Source organism: Dermacentor andersoni, chromosome 4, assembly GCF_023375885.2.
Source record: "Dermacentor andersoni chromosome 4, qqDerAnde1_hic_scaffold, whole genome shotgun sequence".
Taxonomy (NCBI): domain Eukaryota; kingdom Metazoa; phylum Arthropoda; class Arachnida; order Ixodida; family Ixodidae; genus Dermacentor; species Dermacentor andersoni.
Window position 1 is genome coordinate 81,823,869 of NC_092817.1, and position 20,274 is coordinate 81,844,142.

General features: G+C 46.4%; 1 protein-coding gene across 2 annotated transcripts in view; it reads right to left on the minus strand.

Moving 5' to 3' along the window:
• LOC126536375 (very long chain fatty acid elongase 4-like) overlaps window positions 1-20,274 on the minus strand; it is an 81,786-nt gene that overhangs the window by 22,697 nt on the left and 38,815 nt on the right. The gene's annotated exons all lie outside the window — the stretch shown is intronic.

Sequence of the window (20,274 nt, forward strand, 5' to 3'; positions counted from 1 at the left end):
CGCAAAGAAAATTGAGAGTAGCGCCACCTATCAGCGGGGTTCCGTCCCAATGGAGTGCCGGCGGCGTTTTCCCGGTCGGCGCAGCGGCGTGCCCGGTCCATACCTGGTCCGCGCTGCACGAGGAAGGAAGTGTGCCGGAATGCGTATCCTGTTCCGCTACTCGAGAGCGCTGCTGGCTGACCGCGCCATCTCGCTCGTATGCCGTGGATATAGGCGGGCACGTGCGCAGAGATACGGGCCGCCGCCGCCGCCTGCGCAACGCTTTCGAAACGCCCCGCAATCTTTTTCCGGCGCTTTCGGCGATCCGCCGAAGAACCTCTCTGAGTGCGGGCACACTTTCTTAGCAGCCAAGCGCAGGGCGTCTTTTCTCGTTGTACAATGCTGTTGTCATACCATGAAACGGATTTCCCCGGCGGAATGCTATAAGCCCCCTTATGAAAGGAGGAACGTTTAGCGGGGCAATGCGTCTCTGCCTGTGGGTATACAGTTCGCTTTTCGAGTTCCGCTTCTTCGAGCACAGCTGCACGGAAAATGCGGAATTGGTACGAAAGTGTTATTAATTTCGTCTATATATTGAAAAGCGTTAACCGGATAATGACAGGCTGTCCTAAAGTTCATGATCTTGTTCGGCTCTTTTTGTTCACAGAGCATATCAGCCAATTCACGTCTACATTTTGACTATAATTTCCACAAGAACGTAATGAAAACACTTTAAACGTGGGTAGTTTAAACATCGGGAGTAAAAACATAACCGCCAGTGAGGCGCGTTTGCTGATGGGGTGATGAAACTGTAGGTGACAGATAATGTGCAACACATTTGTATACGTAGCCACCACTTGCAGCCACACACTTCTGCTGCAAAACTGCTTTTCCGAGCTCTCAGCACCATGGAGCAGCTGTGCTGCTATGCGAAACCTCGAGTGTCGGCAAAAATTTTCGGCACGGAGCAACAGTTTTGGTGTCTTGCTCCGAGCCGATGCTGTAGGAGTTGTTGCTTTCTACAGTAATTCCATCATACGGTCACGTTTGAGAACAATCGGCGGAATTTTACACTCCTGTAACAGGTGAAGACGAAAGCCTGCTGCTCACGTGGTAATACATTAAGTTATACGAAGGGAGGGGTCAGACTTATTGCAAGACATAACGAGCTGCAGTGGGAAGTAAACGTACTCTGCCGTAGGTCGGTTTCCTCAACGACACATGCGAGCACCTAATGCGCTGTCTACTTTCGTTCTTTCTGTCTTTGCCTTTCTTTCTCTCGTTCTTGTTTTCTTTCGTTCTTTCTTCTTTTTTTCGTTTCTTCATTCATATTCAGCCATTGCATCTTCGCTTGCTTAAGGGGGGGGGGGGGGGGGTATGAGCCATTACAGATGAAGTTTTTTTTTTTTTTTTATGAGCCATTGCCGATGATGATATTTTTTGTACCACTCGTCATTTTTTTTTTTGCCACTCTATTCGATGATGATAGTGTTTGGACCACTCGACTAGTCGCCGATTTTTTTCGGGTATGAGCCATTGCAACGTGCTACTTAAGGCTGAATTTCGCCTTAAATATGACTTATCCATGGGTATCTCTGACTAAATAAAGAAAATGTCTTGCCCTACAGACCCTGTAACTTCGTTTATGATTTTGCTTGCGCAGATAAGTGTCAACGTACCCTTGTATTCCCTTATTTGTTCACCAGTAATTGACACACATTGTGCACTAAATCTACAAACAAAAACATACTGAATGTTAGTATACATAGTATCCCCCTGAAGTGACAATTCCCGATGATTTTTCGTTCATCTTCTGCTTACGGGAACGAAGGCCCGGCACAATTAAGCTGTGCGCCATTTCCGCACTGCCACCTTACTAGCCACTACTACTAGCCACTAGCCACCTTAAGGGCCGAGTAAACGGATTATTGTCCTGTTTTCTTCCGCACAATATCTCCAAACAGTTCGCTCCTCGCTTGCGACTGGAATAAGATACGATGCCGTTTAAGACATCCATACTTTTTTGTTGTTTTGCATAAATGTAATTATTAGATTTCTTACTGCGTCTAATTGTGGCGTTAATATTATTTATTCGTGTTCATATGTGCCTACCACATATAATCATATAATTTCATATAATCTACTTCGCTATGTGAAGCGGTGGTCTTGATGGCATTCGTGTCGCACAGCCGGCACCTTCCGCTTTCGCACCCATTCGACCCGACTCGAAACACCCGCGAATATCTCGCGCCGTAAGAATCACGCCAGACGGGCGCGTGCTCATTCCGTCTTTTCCTCCGTGCACACGCTTAGCCTTTCAACCCTTCACCTTCCCTCCGTCTCGCTCTTCCAGAGGAAGCTACACTGGAAGATTTTTACCGCCACTCGCGCACTTCAAACAAACCCACGCCCACTCGGGTGGGCTTGGAAATCCCGCACCGTGGAGTGCCGGAACTCGGCCGAACCACTCTCGCCTCCTTTCGTCGTTCTTCTCGAAGAAAGGCGCGTCCCCTTTCCTCGCGGACAAAAGGAGTGACCGGCAGCGGCAATCGAGCAGCACCCGTGGCACATCCGCACCGGTTCCTGGTCGTCACGGAGCCCGCGGCACCGGGTCGACCACCTCCGTCGGCGGCGTGACCTCGTTTCCTCGGAGACGCGCGAGCGGAGGCCCAAAAATAGGGCCCGCAGCGGGGAAAGCGACCCACATTCTCTCAACGAGGGGCCCTTTCCCCCTTCTTTCCTCTCGCCGCCTGCGAAAGCGCCGGCTGTCTTGACAGCATCCGTGCATTGTCAAGGGCACGGCTTCCGCGCCGCGAACGAGACGGTTCGCGCTTCCGCGGACCTGTCAGCGCGGGCTGGTGGCGGGAGGGAGGGGGGGGGGGGGGGCTGCGACAACGACACCTCGTATAGTTATGCACACACAAACACACACACGCTTGGCCACTGGGTTTGAGTATATTGCCCTTCGCTTTTTTCTTCTTCTTCTTTCCATCTAAGAATAAACGAAAGTACCCAAGCACCTCCAGTACACCTGGGACCGTTATGTCAAGAGACGGTGATAAGCAGGCAGACAAACAACTGTGCCTTCGGGTTTGTAGAAAGCCGGCGAGCACTCGAGCATCGTAGATGAGGGAAATAACTTAAACGAGAAGGCTATAAAATATTTTCTTATGCTGAGATGTCCTGGAAAAAGCAGGACTTTCAGGCCCTCAAGCGATTCGGCGAGCTCGGTATCCGGGAGGGAAAACGCCTCAGCCCACACCACCGGTAACGCTTAAACATTCGCGCGTTACACAACCGTAACCGTATTGCGAAATTTTCTTTTTCTTAATTTTTTTTTTTACGCGCTAGCGCCCCCGTGTACCAGAAAATCCCGCGTCGGCGTCCAGCGTCGACCATCGCTTTGGCAAACATTCGTTTCGGACCACGCATATCCGACCACGCAGGCCCTCCATGTAGCGCAAGGAAGTTGCTGCATTAATTGAATTTCTCAAAGTGAAATACGTCCGAAAAATCGTAAAATACTACTACGCACAATCTACAGACATGATGGCGTCGGAATGTAATTTGAATATACGAGAAAACATAATTCGGTTGTGCGGAAACTCAAAACGCACCCCTTTTCCAGCGTTTCTGCCATTCATAGAGCGCCCATGGTCTCCGAGATTTGCGCGCGCGGGCGCAAAATCTCAAAGGCCATAAAGCGGCGCGCCCGGTTCCCTGCAACACCTCCAGATAACGCTCGCCTCCGCCGAATCGTGGCCCACGCAAGAGGCCGCGTTTCTACCAGAAAGCTCGCTTTCGTGCACAGCGTTGGCCGCCAGCGTTTCCCGGTAAACATTACGTTTGCATAACTGCAATTGCCGGCAAGCGTGAGAAGCAGTCAGGGATCTTTGAATGCTATCGCGTTCCACTGTTAAAGGCGAAGCGTCCTCCAATCTTTTTTTTTTACTTTTCTTTCACTTACGTACGCTAAGAAAACGTGTTCTTACAGTGCTTCAAAAATCTAGTGGAAAAACTATTTTTTTTTTATTTCGTGGAATTTTCTTACGGCTTCAAAATTTCCGGAAATCTTAGATCTCTACTTTGCACTCAATACCATGACCTTGCCATTAACGCTTTCCCGTCGTTTATTGTCATATGGCATTGAAATAAAGGAAGAAAATGACACAAGAAGATAGAAAAAAAAGGGCTTCCAGTGGAAGTGGGTATGAACCACTAACAAAAGGCAAAAGAACAACAAGCAAACAAGGAAATGCAGTGCCTGAACAGAGCCTGTAAGTCTTCAATATTTTCGCCTCAACAAATTACCATGGAATGGGTGTAAGTTGCCAAATTGAATGAGTGCCTAAAAAACCGCACGACTTTTGACATGAGTTGACGAGCGAGTCCGATTGCGGCAAATAACATTGCAGCTTGGGCGAGGGGGATTTGTCATTGGCTATATTATCACGGACTCTTAGTACAAGCACCATCAATGGAAATTGAAATGTGACCATAAAGAAAGCAGAACGCCTGTTACACATAATTAATACACGAGAGTGCGATGTGCAGTCGGCTTGTAGCCGATTTTGGGCATGGTGAAGGCTAAAATGTCCGTTTCACAGCATAAGTTGTGTATCATTTACAGATGAATACGACTACGCATTTCAGCCGTTCGCGAGGCTTTAAATTTATGCGGATACGTAGAACATGGCCTGCGGCGAAAGCGCTGGAAGAACCATAATGAGTACCGAAATCCCTACACTTACGCTCTCTTTATTTATTTATTCAATATTTTTATTTTTTACAGGGATAGCTATTATTGGCTCACTCCCGTGGTAGCTTTGATGTCCGCCGCCGTCCGTTGTTGGACTCATACAATCCTCTGTGAGAAAATTACGAAGAAAATTCTCACCGTGCCGCGACGATTCGAACTTACAACCAACATACTTGCAATCCAGGATTCCACCTCATAAACACTGTCTTTCTTTTTCTATCTTTCAATGTATTTCTTACAATTAGTAAACTGGTGTATGTACAGGAAATATTTACACTATTGTAAGCACCAGACGGTCATAACGAATGACAGGACAGCCAGCAGTACGGTACATAAAAAAATCAACTTCATACAAAGCAACACCCTTCATTGCACTGAAAACAAGAAATGAGAACCTAAACACCTAATCAAAGGGGGATATCAACCTGGCTGACATTCACCTTGATAATAAATGTCCTTCAGGTGCATCTGTATTTCGACAGGAAAACGCTATACCAGCAGAGTCAACCCGGCTGATGGTACAAAAAAAGTCCCATAAGTAGTGACGTTGCATACACTCGCAACACAGAGGTGGTCCTTATACGCTTCTCATGAAAGTAGGTAGGGTTAAATGGGGCCAAACCGGAGAGCTTGGAAGCAGCACACATCCGGCGACTTCATTCAACTTACATAGGGAGCATAAATATACGTAAAAAAGATAAATAAATAAAATAAAAATCTAATTAAAAAGAAAAAATGAAAAGAACTTTAGCACGCCCGAGCACTAGCACACACAAGAAGAAAAAGAAACAGTATTGAAGCAAGAGTGCCTCTCTCGCAATGCCTCCTCAGCTGTCATCACAGGGTCCTGAATCCTTTGACACACCGTGGCCATTATAATTGCAAAATTAGTTTTGTTCTTTTACTGCGACAGCAGTTAAGTGATCGAAATTTGGTTTGCCTTGTCCGTTCACTTAGTTACTCTGACGGTGACCACTGACATCGTCGACGTTGTTTTATCGACACCAGGCTGCTTTCTCATACTGATCTTCGCTATCCACATAAGACGAAACAATAGAAGGGAAAAAAATTTAAAAAAGAAACGTCAATGCATCAGCATGCACACGAGAGCCGGACACGCTCATCACTGCGTTGTCACACGTTTTCTTATTGCCTTTTCTTTTTACCTTTTCTTTCTTTCTTTCTTTCTTTCTTTCTTTCATTAAGCAAATGGTATATGTGCAGGAATTATACACTCTTTACACAGTATTGCGAGCACCGAACTGTTGTATCCAACGGCAGGAAAGCGAGCAGTTCATACATACAAAATTAACGTCATGCAAAGCAACCATTCGTCCCCCTAAAACTGGAAAGGAGAAGCTAAACATCTAATGAAAAGAGGAAAAAGAGGAAGTTGGTTCCATCCAGTCCCGTTGATGTCTCATCTTAATGTTTGATTCTTTTAAACTGAAACAGAACGACTACTCTGCTAATTATTGTAGCTTTATTCTACCTATCAGATTAACATTAATTTCAGTGAAATTGGCTTCTCCACATTCTTTATTACCATTGTATTTATTCTCTCATTGATTATAACCTCTTCTAAAGTTCTCCCTCCAGTTAGTCTGACTGCTCATTCGCATACTAGTCTCGTCATTTTGGTATCTCATTTTGTTTTGCCTTTTACATTGAGTTTCTCCTTCTAAAATAAGAATTTTCTTGACCTACCTCCTGCCGCCCGATTCTTGGCCTATCCACCTTAGTGGGTACGAGCCATAAAATATGACCGTCATCGGGATCATCATCATTATAATGATTATCATCATCTTAATGAAACAGCTGATTCTCTAGCACGAGCCTCTTTAAATGGTCCGGTGACATCTGCACTGCCGGCAACTGCGCATATCATGGCGGCTAGATATAAGCAGTTTTCTTTTACCGAAGACAACAAACGTCTCTCTTGAGAAAAATCTACGGACTTTAAGTATCTAAATTATTCTTGGAACCAACAGTGATGCCCTACTCGATGATTCGAAGTGTCATTTAAAAGGCTGCGTTGCCGTATGCCACCGCTTAATTTTTACTCGGACAGATGTGGTCTGGTGGTATCTCCCTTATGCTACTCCTGTAGTGAGCCGGAATCCATCGCTCACTTTTTACTATCGTTGTCGTTGCTATTGTTGTTGACCTCAGTGGTTGTGGCGCATGCCACAGTGAGGGATTGGCCATGAATCGGGTTCTTAAATTAGGTGGATAAAAAAAAAACCAGGGAATTAACAATTTTAACTTTGGAGCTTAGAAAGTAAAATGTTTATGAGAGGGAAAAAGAAATCAGAAGACCATGAATTAAAAAAAGTAATAATAGGTAAATAAATAAATAAATATCGTGCCAGAAGTTTTCTACAGAACGAAAACGATGTTTGGAAATTCCGCTTCGTTGTCTAGACGCTCTATTCTCGACACCCATGGCAGCTGCACGACCGCCATTATCCGCCATCTTGGCTCTCTGATTGGCTGTTGAGAGCTCACGTGCCTTGAAATTTGTGCCGCGAAATGGAAGTTTTGCAAAATGCAATTTTGCGTTTTCATCAAGATGACGAAACGTGACGTGGAGCTGCAAATGTTATCGACTAATACATTTTTTTGGTCCGTGGCAGCTATATTGCGACGTTAGCGCTTCGAGAAAAAAAGTGAGCAGCAGCGTACAAAAGCCCTTGCAGTGCATCTACAATATCGCGAATATGTGGTGGCGATCCAAGATAGGCGCAATGTCAGCTTGCTGATTGACTGAAGGAATATGCCGTGGGGAGCGTCACAGGAAGGGCCGTTTCCTAAACTTTAATTTGATGTTTCGTGATGTTGCACTGAGCTGCCATTGCAGATAATTTCCGCCATAATTTTTGGTGAGACGAGCCGCGCGAATTATGCTAATGAGCAGTCATATGCAATGGCGGCCTAGAGGAATGCGTATCGCCACATTTTCCCCGTCGTTTGGCGCCATGAAAATCTTTTGTTCATTATGCGTGCTCATATTGTTTCCATCGCTCTCGGGTGGTGTTGGCATTTGTGTTTTGGGTCATCATTTTTTAAAAGAACGCGTTTATATAAAATAATATTGGTTGAACATAGCAAAATTTCTGCGGCGTTGTCCACTTTTCACTGCTGCGTTTGTATTGTAATGAAGATTAATGCCTTTTCGCACAATCAGAAGTCATGACAACGGCGTCTCTCTATAGAAAGAAATGTACACAAGGCGGTGCCTTGAAATTTTCTCACGCGGTGCGGATATGCAGCGAAGTGAACAAGTGATGGCAGCGCCGGCGCTTGCGTCGCGCAAGCGGATACCTCTGGCGCGCGCAACGCTGTCAGTGATATTCGGCGTTTCTCAGCCAGCCGAGTCGGACTGAGTCACTTGCGTTTCGCGAGATAGCGATAACGTGGCCGAGAACGTGCGCTAAACACCACTAGTAGGTCGCGTATGTTGTCTCAAGGTAGAAAACAAGCGCGTTGGCGTCAACGTACGATGACTCATTCCGTTTCTCGGTGCGACTTTACAATTGCTAGTAGGCACAGCGGAGCGTGTCACTTGCGGAGATGCCGGACGTTAGCGCGCATGCGCCAGTAAGCGCGGGTGTGAGAGAGAAAATGTAGGGGCTCTTACTCCTTGAATATATGACTCTGTCTAGGCACTACGCAGGAGAAGTTAGCGCGTGTTGTGGGCGTTTGTTTTAGGCGTACCAGCATTGCGGAGTGAGTTTGTTGACGCTTGGAAGCTGGCTGCCGGCACGGTGAAACAGGTGACAACATCACAGATGTTTCCGTGGAAGCAGTAGGGACCGTAGAACAGGCCGGTCCTAGTAGAACAGTGCTGCATAATGATAGCCCCTAGGGCTACCATTATGCAGCACTGTTATACTCATACTTGGGGCACCGGTACAGCGAGAGAACCGTTTACCAAGCCATTAGCAACCATTGTTAAACGGGAGTGACTGAAAGGGCGCCGGCGACGAGAATACGCAGCGCCCCCTAACGGATTTTACGCTAACCTAATCTAACGTTAACCTAACCTAACGGGGCCTAGACAGAAAGACAATAATGCTCACGGCGGAACCATTGTGAGAATACGCCACACCGCTCTAACGGCTTTTACGCTAACCTAGCGTAACGCGACGTTAACGTAACACAACCTAATCTAACGGTAACCTAACGTAACATAACATAACGTGACCGAGACGCAAAGACAATAATCCGCACGGCGTAACCGCTGAGAATACACCGCGGCACCCTAACGTCTTTTACGCTAACGTAACGTAACCTAACCTAACGCGGACGAGACGTAAAGCCAATAATCCTCACAGCGGGACATAAGGCAATCGCGTTCAAGCGTGGTTGCTAAGGCGCTGTGTGTTTATTTCACTCAAACAGGACCGCTCAAGAATGCTCCTGAAAAGTACAGCAGAGCAGGCCCCGCCTATACTACGGCCCCTGTCGCTCCCCCAGGAAAATCAATTATGCTTTTTTTAATGTAGAGTGCCGTCGTCGTCGTCGTTATCATCATCATCATAATCATCATCATCATCAGCAGCAGCAGCAGCAGCAGCAGCAGCAGCAGCAGCCTGGTTACGCCCACTGCAGGGCAAAGGCCTCTCCCATACTTCTCCAATTACCCCGGTATTGCATTAGTGCAATACTTGAAGTGCACCGGCTTACGAGACCGTTTACAGTGTCCCTGTGCATATTGTCCCGCCCACACGCACTCAGTGCTCACTTTATACGCTTTTCCTCTTTCTATTCCCCTTTCCCCCACACCCAGTGTAGGGTAGCAAACCGGATGCTCTTCTGGTTGACCTCCCTGCCTTTCCTATCCTTGCTTTTTTTTCTCTCTCTCTCCCGGTCATGTACTAATTGTGGCCATGTTGTCCCTGCAAACTTCTTAATCTCATCCGTCCACCTAACTTTCTGCCGTCCCCTGCTACCCTTGCCTTCTCTTGGAATCCAGCCCGTAACCCTTAATGACCATCGGTTATCTTCCCTCCTCATTACATGCCCTGCCCATGCCCATTTCTTTTTCTTGATTTCAACTAAGATGTAGTTAACTCGCGTTTGTTCCCTCAGCCAATCTGCTCTCTTCTTATCCCTTACGTTACACCCATCATTCTTCTTTCCATAGCTCGTTGCGTCGTCCTCAATTTAGGTAGAACTCTTTTCGTAAGCCTGCAGGTTTCTGCCCCGTAGGTGAGTACTGGTATGACACAGCTGTTATACACTTTTCTCTTGAGGGATAATGGCAACCTGCTGTTCATGATCTGAGAATGCCTGTCAAAGGCACCCCAGACAATTTTTATTCTTCTGATTATTTCAGTTTCATGATCCGCTTCCGCGGTCACTGCCTGCCCTAAGTAGATGTATTCCCTTACCACTTCCAATGCCTTGCTACCTATCGTAAACTGCTGTTCTCTTCCGAGACTGTTAAACATTACTTTAGTTTTCTGCGAATTAATTTTTAGACCCACCCTTCTGCTTTGCCTGTCCAGGTCAATGAGCATGCATTGCAATTGGTCCCCTGAGTGCAAGACAATATCATCAGCGAATCGCAAGTTACTAAGGTATTCTCTATTAACCCTTTTCATCAATTCTTCCCAGTCCAGGTCTCTGAATACCTCCTGTAAACACGCCGTGAATAGCATTGGAGAGATCGTACCTCCCTGTCTGACGCCCTTCTTTATTGGGATTTTGTTGCTTTCTTTATGGAGGACTACGGTGGCTGTGGAGCCGCTATATATATCTTTCAGTATTTTTACATACGGCTATTTTACACCCTGATTCCGTAATGCCTGCATGACTGCTGAGGTTTCAAATGAATGAAACGCTTTCTCCTAATCAATGAAAGCTATATATAACGGGTGGTTATAGTTCGCACATTTGTCTATCACCTGATTGATAGTGTGAATATGGTCTATTGTTGAGAAGACCTTACGAAACCTGCTTGGTCCTTTGGTTGACAGAGGTCTAAGGTGTTCCTGATTCTATTTGCGATTACCTTAGTAAATACTTTGTAGGCAACGGACAGTAAGCTGACCGATCTATAATTTTTCAAGTCTTTGGCGTCCGCTTTCTTGTGGATTAAGATTATGTTGGCGTTCTTCCAATATTTCGGTACGCTCGAGGTCATGAGGCATTGCGTATACAGGGTGGCCAGTTTTTCTAGAACAATCTGCCCACCATCCTTCAACAAATGCGCTGTTATCTGATCCTCCCCAGCTGCCTTCCCTTTTGCATAGCTCCCAAGGCTTTTTTACTTCTTCCGGCTTTACTTGTGGGATTTCAAATTCCTCTAGACTATTCTCTCTTCCATTATCGTCGTGGTTGCCACTGGTACTGTATAAATCTCTATAGAACTCCTCAGCCACTTGAACTACCTTATTCATATTAGTAATGATATTACCGGCTTTGTCTCTTAGAGCATACATCTGATTCTTGCCTATTCCTAGTTTCTTGTTCACTGCTTTTAGGCTTCCTCCATTCCTGAGAGCATGTTCAATTCTACCCATATTATACTTCCTTATGTCAGCTATCTTACGCTTGTTGATTAACTTGGAAAGTTCTGCCAGTTCTATTCTAGCTGTAGGGTTGGAGGCCTTTATACATTGGCATTTCTTAATCAGATCTTTCGTGTCCTGCGATAGCTTACCGGTATACTGTCTAACGAAGTTACCACCGACTACTACTGCACACTCCTTAATGATGCCCATAAGAGTGTAGTTCATTGGTTTAACACTAAAGTCCTCTTCCTGAGTTAATGCCGAATACCTGTTCTGTAGCTTGATCCGGAATTCCTCTATTTTCCCTCTTACCGCTAACTCATTGATCGGCTTATTATGTACCTAACCTTACTGAGCCCGATTATATCCCATTTAATGCCCGCTAATTACTCCAATGGCACTGCTAGACTCGCTTCACTAGATAACGTTCTAGCGTTAAACGTTGCCTGGTTCAGATTCCAATTCCAATATTTTTTACTGAGGAGGAAAATTGTTTTGTTTTATCAAGAACATTTCATTTCAGTTTCTTAGACAAAACTTCAAGTTTACGTTACGTTACGAAAGCAAAACGGGGCCATCAGTGCCATTTTGTACGCGTCGCGCCTACGTTACGTCTCGAAGAAAACGGCGGAATGTGCAGAATAGAGCCCAAGGGCTACCATTATGCAGCACTGTTCTACTCTCACTTGGGGCATCGGTATTATGATACAGGGACAGGACCGTTTACCAACCCATTTATAGTTACCTCTGTGACACAGCAATATTACCTTATTCGTATTTCCGATTTCCCGTGATTCACTTATTTCTCTTTCAATTAATTATAAAATAATAAATTCAAATAGCAAAAAGACAAATTCACAACAATAATAACAGTATTATTACTAATTCTTTACGTCGACTATTTACTTTACTTACTTTTATATGAAGTTACTGTTACTTTTTATGTGCAAGGCTGGCTACCTTATGACAGCCTGTTTTATTTCATTTATTATCAGTTTCTTTCACATCTTCTATTACTTCTTTCCTTGTTTTTTTAATCGCATAACCAGGCGGTTCGTGGACTATACCCCGCAGTGGCATTGTGCCAATAAATAAGCAATCATCATCATCATCATCATCATCATCGTCGGCGTCGTCGTCGTCGTCATCATCATCACTTCCTGGATTTTTGCATCTTTGTGACGTTTTGTCAGCTGGAATCGTCCTAAACGTCGGACGACTCGCGATGATACGTTTCCTGCAGAAGGCCGGCGAGGCCTTCGCTTCCAGCCACTTTCAAAGGAACCAGGGCAGCGTGATCCGGTTTAGCAGCGAGAGCTCCGTGATCACTACACCTGACGTGACACTGGGCCAGAGGCGACCGACTGAGGGTGAGGGCGACCGTGAACTTAAGCGAAATTATACTGCAGAAACGGACAACGAGTGTACCTTCATTGATGAGGGTGAAGTAGCTGACATCACTGTTGTATCCCGAAGGCGGTGCCGAATGGAAAAGGGGCGCGAAAGAAGACACGGACGCTGAGCTGCTCCTGTGAACGAGCACGAGGAAACTAGCCCCTTTATTAAATCAACAAAATATTCATATATATCAGGTCAAGGTCAAAGAGCACTCAGTAAGGTTGTCAACATAAAATAATAATAAGCTGGTTCCAGCTTACAGAACACAAAATCATCCCATCTCAGAAAACAAGAACAAGGGTAATTGAGCTACACTTTGAACACGACACGGTCCCATGACATAGTCCCGGAAACGTTCTGGTCTTCTTTGGACTCTTGACGATGGTTCTCGCCCAGTCGCCACATTCCCAGTTTGGCGTTTACCAAGGGCGTCCTCGGGATCAGAAGCTGATGGCAGTAAGGACGCATCACATTCCATTTGGCTAGCGGCTACTGCTGCGGATTCGGACGCACTGCATCTTGGAATGGGCTGGGGTGTCACTGGAGGTGAAGGTAGCTCCGCTTGAGTTGGCCACAGAAAAGGTACTTGACCAGCTGGTGCTGGCGGCTCGCGTATCTGCCCGTCTTTAGGAAGACACTCTTTTGGTACCGTAGCCAGTTTAGATACATTCCAAGAGCGTCCATCTTGAAACCTGAATGCCCCCCTAGGCAGCTGTTTGACGACTTTCAGTGGACGAGAATATGAGAATTCTCCCTTTGCACACGCTCATGGGTTGCGAACACGCACAACGTCTCCCTCCTCAATTTTGGGCACCTTTGCACTCCTCTTGGCATCCGTGTACTGCTTCATGCAACGCAGCTTTGCCTGTACACGCTCGCGTAGCTGTTCCATTGCTGCAGAAGGCTGCACTGCGACATTTCTTGATGGCATACCAACATCAAGTCGGGTCCTAGGCTGGCACCCATGTAGGAATCTTGCAGGGGAAACACCTGTGCTGGCGTGTGGCGTAGCCCTATAAACTGCCAAGTAATTCAGGAAAGCCAGCTTCAGAAGTCGTTGCTCCAAAACTGACAGCTGAATGAAATCCTTTAGGCTTAGGTTAAAAAGTTCGACTAACCAATTAGCCTGGGGGTATTACACTGACGAGATACAGTGTAATACCCCTTTCTTCCAAAAAGTTCTCGAACAGTTCGGACTTGAACTGTGGTCAATTGTCAGTCACAAGCTCTTCCGGGTAGCCCTCTCGACTAAAATCTGTTATTAAAAAGCCTATTGCAACTTGTGATGTGACTGTGTTTGAAAAGCAAACTTCGGGCCATTTTGTGTAATAGTCCACCAACGTGATGATAAACTTCGGACTCGTGGCTTCAGTCGTATTCAGTGGCCCAACAATGTGCATAGCCAAATTTTTCCAGGGCTCTCTTAGATAGGGAACAGGATTCAGTGGAGCAACTGAAGCCTTTGCCGACTTATCTGAAGACTGACACATATAGCAGCTTCGTACTGCGTCTTCCACTTGCCTGTCCATATTCGGTCACCAGTACTTGTCTCGCAATCTTTGTTTCGTTCTTGTGATGTCAGGGTGAGCTTCATGGGCAAGAAAACTACATCAGCCGTCAGCACTTCTGGCACTACAATGTCCTCCCTCAAAACCATGCCACCAACAACGGACAGTTGTTCATGTAACTGATAAAATGGCATCTACTTCTGTGGCAGCATCCTTTTGGCTGGCCATCCTGTTTCGCTGTACTTGGCCACCAACTGTAGCATCTCATCTACGGCTGTTGCTGCTTGCATCTGGTCCTTGGAAATGCAAGATGAAACAAATGAAATCACTTCCTCTTCTATATCAGATGGTGTGACTGATATCGTAGATAACCTAGACAATGTGTCTGCCACGACATTGTCGCACCCTTTTTGATAGACGATGTCGAAGTTGTAGTATAGTAAACTGGCTGACCATCTTGCAATACGCAATGGCTTCTTCCCATTGCCTCTTGATGAAAGCAGGGTCACCAGTGCTTGGTGGTCTGTCCTGAGACGAAATTGTCTTCCGCATAGGCACACATGCCAGCGTTCGCAGGCAACCAAGCACGCCCGTGCCTCTTTCTCCCCGGCATAGTACTTCCTTTCTGCAGCTGTAAGCGACCTGGATGCAAAAGCAATCGTCCGCAGCTCTTCTCCAGCTGGCTGCTGTAAGACAGCGCCCAGGCCTGTGTCCAGAAGCATCTGTTGTTCACCACTGTAGGTTGCGGGTCGAACAGATGGATTACTTCACGTGACAACAAAAAGCGCTTGACCTGCTCAAAGCGCCTTTGTGCATCGTCATTCCAGTTGAATGTCTGCCCTTGACGTAGCAATTTCCTGAGGGGTTCCACCACCTCAGCGTAACGTGGCACAAAACAAGAGTAATATCCTGCGAATCTCTGGAATGAGCAAAGTGCTGTCACGCCTTTTTGCACGGGTGCGCGTTGAATAGCTTCCACCTTCGAATGAATAGGAGTAAGACCCTCCTTGCTCATTACATGCCCTAGGAAAGTCAACTGATCGACGCCAAACACACGCTTGTCATTTAGCTTCATCAGCATTAGAGATGCACTGCAGAACCCTTTCTAAATTCTCGTCATGCTCACTGACCGTGCTTCCCCACACGATGATGTCGTCAATGTAGCAAAAAACTCTTCTGCATCCCTGCAGAATAGCACACATCATCTTCTGGGAAGGCTGCTGGCGCGTGAGGCAAGTACAAAACAAACCCGCTTGAATCTGAAGAGACCGTTGTGTGTGATAAACGTCGTGAACTGACAACTTTCAGTTCTCAGCTCCAGCTGATGGTACGCCGCTTTCAAATCCAACTTCGAAAATCTTGTTGCCCCTGCCTACTGGTGAAAAACCATCTATAATACTACCTACAACCATCTACAATAATTGCTTTGTTGACTTCTCGTAAATCACACATAGGCGTATTGTACCATGCATTTTCTTTTTGCCACAACCATGATGGGAGATACCCACTCAGCAGCGTCCTCGCGTTCAATGATGCCGCACTGTTCCAGTCGCTTCAACTCCTCCGACACCCTGTTTCGTAACACAAACGGCAGCCTACGTAGTTGTGCAACGACAGGTGTGCTCGAAGGGTGAATCCTGATTAGATGCACAAAGCCTTTGGCCACGCCTACTCCCCCGCAGAAGAGATGCGAAAACTTGTGCACTTTGGCTGGCAGAAGTGTCGGTGATTGCACCTTGGTCTGAAGACAGCTGAGTGTATCGCCTTGAATTTTAAGTTGGAGGTTCCGCATGGCATCAAGTCCCGAAAGCAATGTTCCGCGTTCTACCACATAAAACCGAACACACGTGCGTGTCTGCTTGTAGACGACATCCGCGAGGAAGCAACCTCTCACTTGAATTTGCTTGCGTGAGTAGTCCAATGGCGTTACATTAGCAACGGCGAGTGAGCAACCACTGAAGGGCTTCCGAAAAAGTTCGTCGGAGAGAAGCGAGACAGAAGAGTCGGTGTCAACGAGGAAACGCATGTTTACGTCGTTAACGCTGACCTCCATGTGAATTCCTTTTCCTGGCGTGTCGTCGGTGCCCAGGGTCAGAACGGTGACAGCATTCGACGCTTCCGACGATTCTTTTTTTCCGCCGTCATCCCTACCATTGTACTTGCTTTTCGACTGGCACACTGAAGTGAAATGACCTTCTTGCGTTTTCGGCACCTTGCGTTCTTTGCAGGGCAGTCCTGCGCATTGGTGCGATGCACATTCGAGCCACAGTGATAGCACGCACCGGAAGCCTTAACGGCAGTCGCACTTGCCGGCTTATCAGTGACGTGGTGCACCACTGTATCAGCGCTGAACTCTTTCAGTTCGCCTTGCGTCTGCTCTATGTGCCTGCCTGTTTCAACCGCCCGACTGAGCGTCAAACCAGAGCCCAGAGCCTTCAAACAAAAAGCGCTCACGTATCTGCTGGGATGCTGCTGCTTCCAAAAGCTGGTCACGTACCGCCTTTTTGGTGCCGTCGCCGAAGTTTCAGCATGCGGCGAGCTCATCCAAGGCAACAGAGTAAGCCTCGACGGGCTCCCCCGGCAATTGTCGACGCTTTCGAAAACGGTGCCGCTCCATCAATTCGTTCACCGTCGTGGCGAAATGCTTGTCTAGCACTGCCAGTGCCTCTTTGAAACGCCGGTGCTGTCTTCCTTGATGTGCCTGCTGCTATCTGCGTCGTCTGACACCAGACTGTAGTACATTCGCTGTCCCTCCAGGCCAAGGGCGTTGAGCAGTATCGCTTTGCAGCGTTTCGTCGACAGCTCCTCTCCGCCGAGGGTTTCCAAATAGTTGACAAACGCTCGCTTCCATTACTTCCAGGGCACGCTTGCAGGGCCTGGCGTAGCAAGGAACAGCGGGGGCGGGTTGCAGTTGAACCTTGTGGCTGATGACCTTCTTAGTTAATCCTCCTCAGAACGCACTGCTCAGCGGGACCTGGCGCAGGTGCCAATCCTCGTAGCGTCCGGGCACAATCCGGTGCCCGCGGCAGCAAAACGGTTCCAAGGAATCTTCAAGGCGTTGTAGTACGTACGGAATACATCCCATCCTCGCAGCCATTTTGTGTTGTATTCAGAAGGCGGCGGCGAATAGATAACGAGCGCGAAAGAAGACACGGACGCTGAACTGCTCCTGTCAACGAGCACGAGGAAACTAGCCCCTTTAATAATTCAACAAGATATCCATATAACAATTCAAGATCAAAGATCACTCGCGAGGGTTGGCAACCCAAAACAAGAATAAGCTGGTTCCAGCTTACAGAACACAACAATCGCAGATCTGGACGATGAAGGCTTGTGCGACATCATAAAGAGACAACTGTTGGCATATAAGTGATAATAACACCAGTAACGGTAGGATCACACCTGAAGAAAGTGAAGTCTATTTCTCTGTACACAGACATTGAAAAAATTATTGGCGCGTCACCTGTTAGCAGCCAGTTTATTGTTCAGGGAGCGATGCTTTTAGATGTCCAGACAGAAGACCATGTGAACGCCCTTCTCAGTTGCAAGTCGGTCTCAGGAATCGCCATCTCAGTGCAAGTGCCCAATTCGTACTTGCGAAACAACTGTATTATCATAGGAGAGCCGAAGCACTGCTGTGGCGAGGGCTTGATAAACTAACTTAGACCACAAGGTGTTTATCACGCAAGGAGGATCAATCACCGCGTGCATATTTCTGAGTCCGAATGGGAGTTCCGGCGCACGGACACCGTGGGATATGGTGCTGGAAGTTCCATTCACACAAGCCATTTGAAACCCTACCAAAACAGAGCAAAACTAGCGCGCCTTAAAACCATTTACCAACTCATAAATAATCAATTAAATCTGGATACCTCACGATACATAACGAAATCTCAAACGAGGAAAACACGTCATAACCACCCCCACACACTAAACGAGTATTCATTCCGCACTGACACTTTCAGGTATTCATTCTTTCCACAGACTATACGCGATTGGAACGCTTTGAACGTGGGCTCTGTTAATAGTTCATCACTAACTGCTTTTATCACGCTTGTTGAAAACGATCTACTTACATCTCAGTAATTGTTTTTGTTTACTGTCAGTATCACTTTGTTACTACCTTTGTTTTGCATTTTAACACAATTATCTGTCCAACCCAAATCTTGCAGCGTGAACCTGATTGTATATTTTTTACTGCTACTGATGTATTAGTTTATTCTGTGTATTAATGTGTATTTCTAAACCGTTATTATTGTCATGTTTGTATGTCAGTGTACTTTTTTGAATGCCCTTTCTGTTACGATCCCTGACGGGATTGATAGTATTGAATAAATAAATAAATAAATAAATGTAGGGAAGACGCTGTTTCGTCTGGCGAATGACTTCGTTCAAATATACTCCTCAGGCCGGTACGCTGGCTCAAACAACCCACTTCCGCTGCTGTCGTTGTCTCTGATGGATGCTCTCTTTACAATGAGAGAGCTGGAGCCATCTTTGAGCATTCCCCGACGTCGCTGCGCGATGATACCAGACTTAATCAGTGACCAGTTGTTCACTAACCTACCGGTGCAGCGACGACGTGAGCTGCTGGAATCTTTTAAAGTATCTGTCACAGGTGACATCCCACACTTATGGAAAATTACATGGGTGGTGCCAGTGATAAAACTAGGAACAGATCCAGCAGCCCTGGACTGTAGAGCGAAGCTAATCGAGAAGGTAGCATGTACAAAACTAACCTGGTACGTCGAGCGGGACCGCAAACTTTCATTGTACATGTCTGGGTTTTGGCAGCGTCTAAGTGTTCAAAATAACGCGTTCGACCTGCTTAGCCATATAGAACACTCTAGTGCGCAAGGTTTCTCAACACTTGTTTTTATGGATGTTTCGAAGGGATACTGTTACAGGTCATTTCCGTATTCTGAAGAAGGCGCTCGGCAGGACGACGAAGATGGCGATCAGAAAAGCACGTTCGTGGTTTTTGTTATTCTGCCATCTTGGCTGTGGCTTCTCTGTTGCACGACTGCGTGTTTCAGTCATCATACGGTTCAATCCCCTCTGATAGGGAAGTTACTAAAATAATTCCCATTTTTCAAAAAGAGGCGACCATTTTAATCCTAGAGCAACCGTCCAATTTCCATCACCAGAGTTTGTTGAAAACTTATGGTGCAGATTATATACTATCACATTGCCACTTTTCTGTCATCCGTCAACTTATTTTCCCCTGATCCACACGCATTTCGTAAAAACAATTCTTGCAACACTCAATTTGCTCTGCTCCTACTTGATTTGCATTCTCACCTCGATCTCAATATCCCCACTGACATCCTCTTTTTGGACTTGAATAGGGCTTAAGACAGACTGTCACATGTTCTTCCCCTGCAAAAGCTCTCGCGCCTTCACCTACACCCAGCCATCATTAACTGGACCCGTGAATTTTTACCCGATCGCCTTCAGTTTGTTTTCGGTAACTCACTTTCTCAAATCCATTCTCCTGTTCTACCCGGTGTGCCTCAACACTGCGTCCTTAGGCCTCTCTAATAACCTCCCACAGTTACCATCCAGCCTACGCCTTTCTGCGGACGATCGCATTTTATGCCGACCTATAACAAATTCGCTAGACTTCTCTGCTCTTCATTATGACCTCTTCCAAAATGCAGGCGTGGTGCAGCAAAATGGCTCGTGTCGCTCGATGTTAGTAAGTGCTCACACGTGCCCACTCATTGCCGTCGTAATTATATATGTAGTGCCCTACTACTCTCTTAACCAGTGTACATTAACACAGTGTTAGACATTTAAATACTTAAGAATGCGTGTATTTTGTCATTTATCTTGGCCCCTATATTTTCGTAGTCACCAGGAACCACCAGCAACTTAATTTGATGCGCATGATAATTTGGGCATCACGATGCCTTTCACAAAAGCCACAATACTCGTTGCAATTGAAGGCACAAAGCAACATTCAACGCCTGGACATTGCCGCCTTCCAACTGGGAGGGATTCCTCCCAATTGAGTGTAAACAATCCGTAATGATGCCAATACCTAAACCAGGAAAGCCGCCAACAAGTTTTGAAGCTCTACGGCCTAATTCTCTGACACCAACGATCT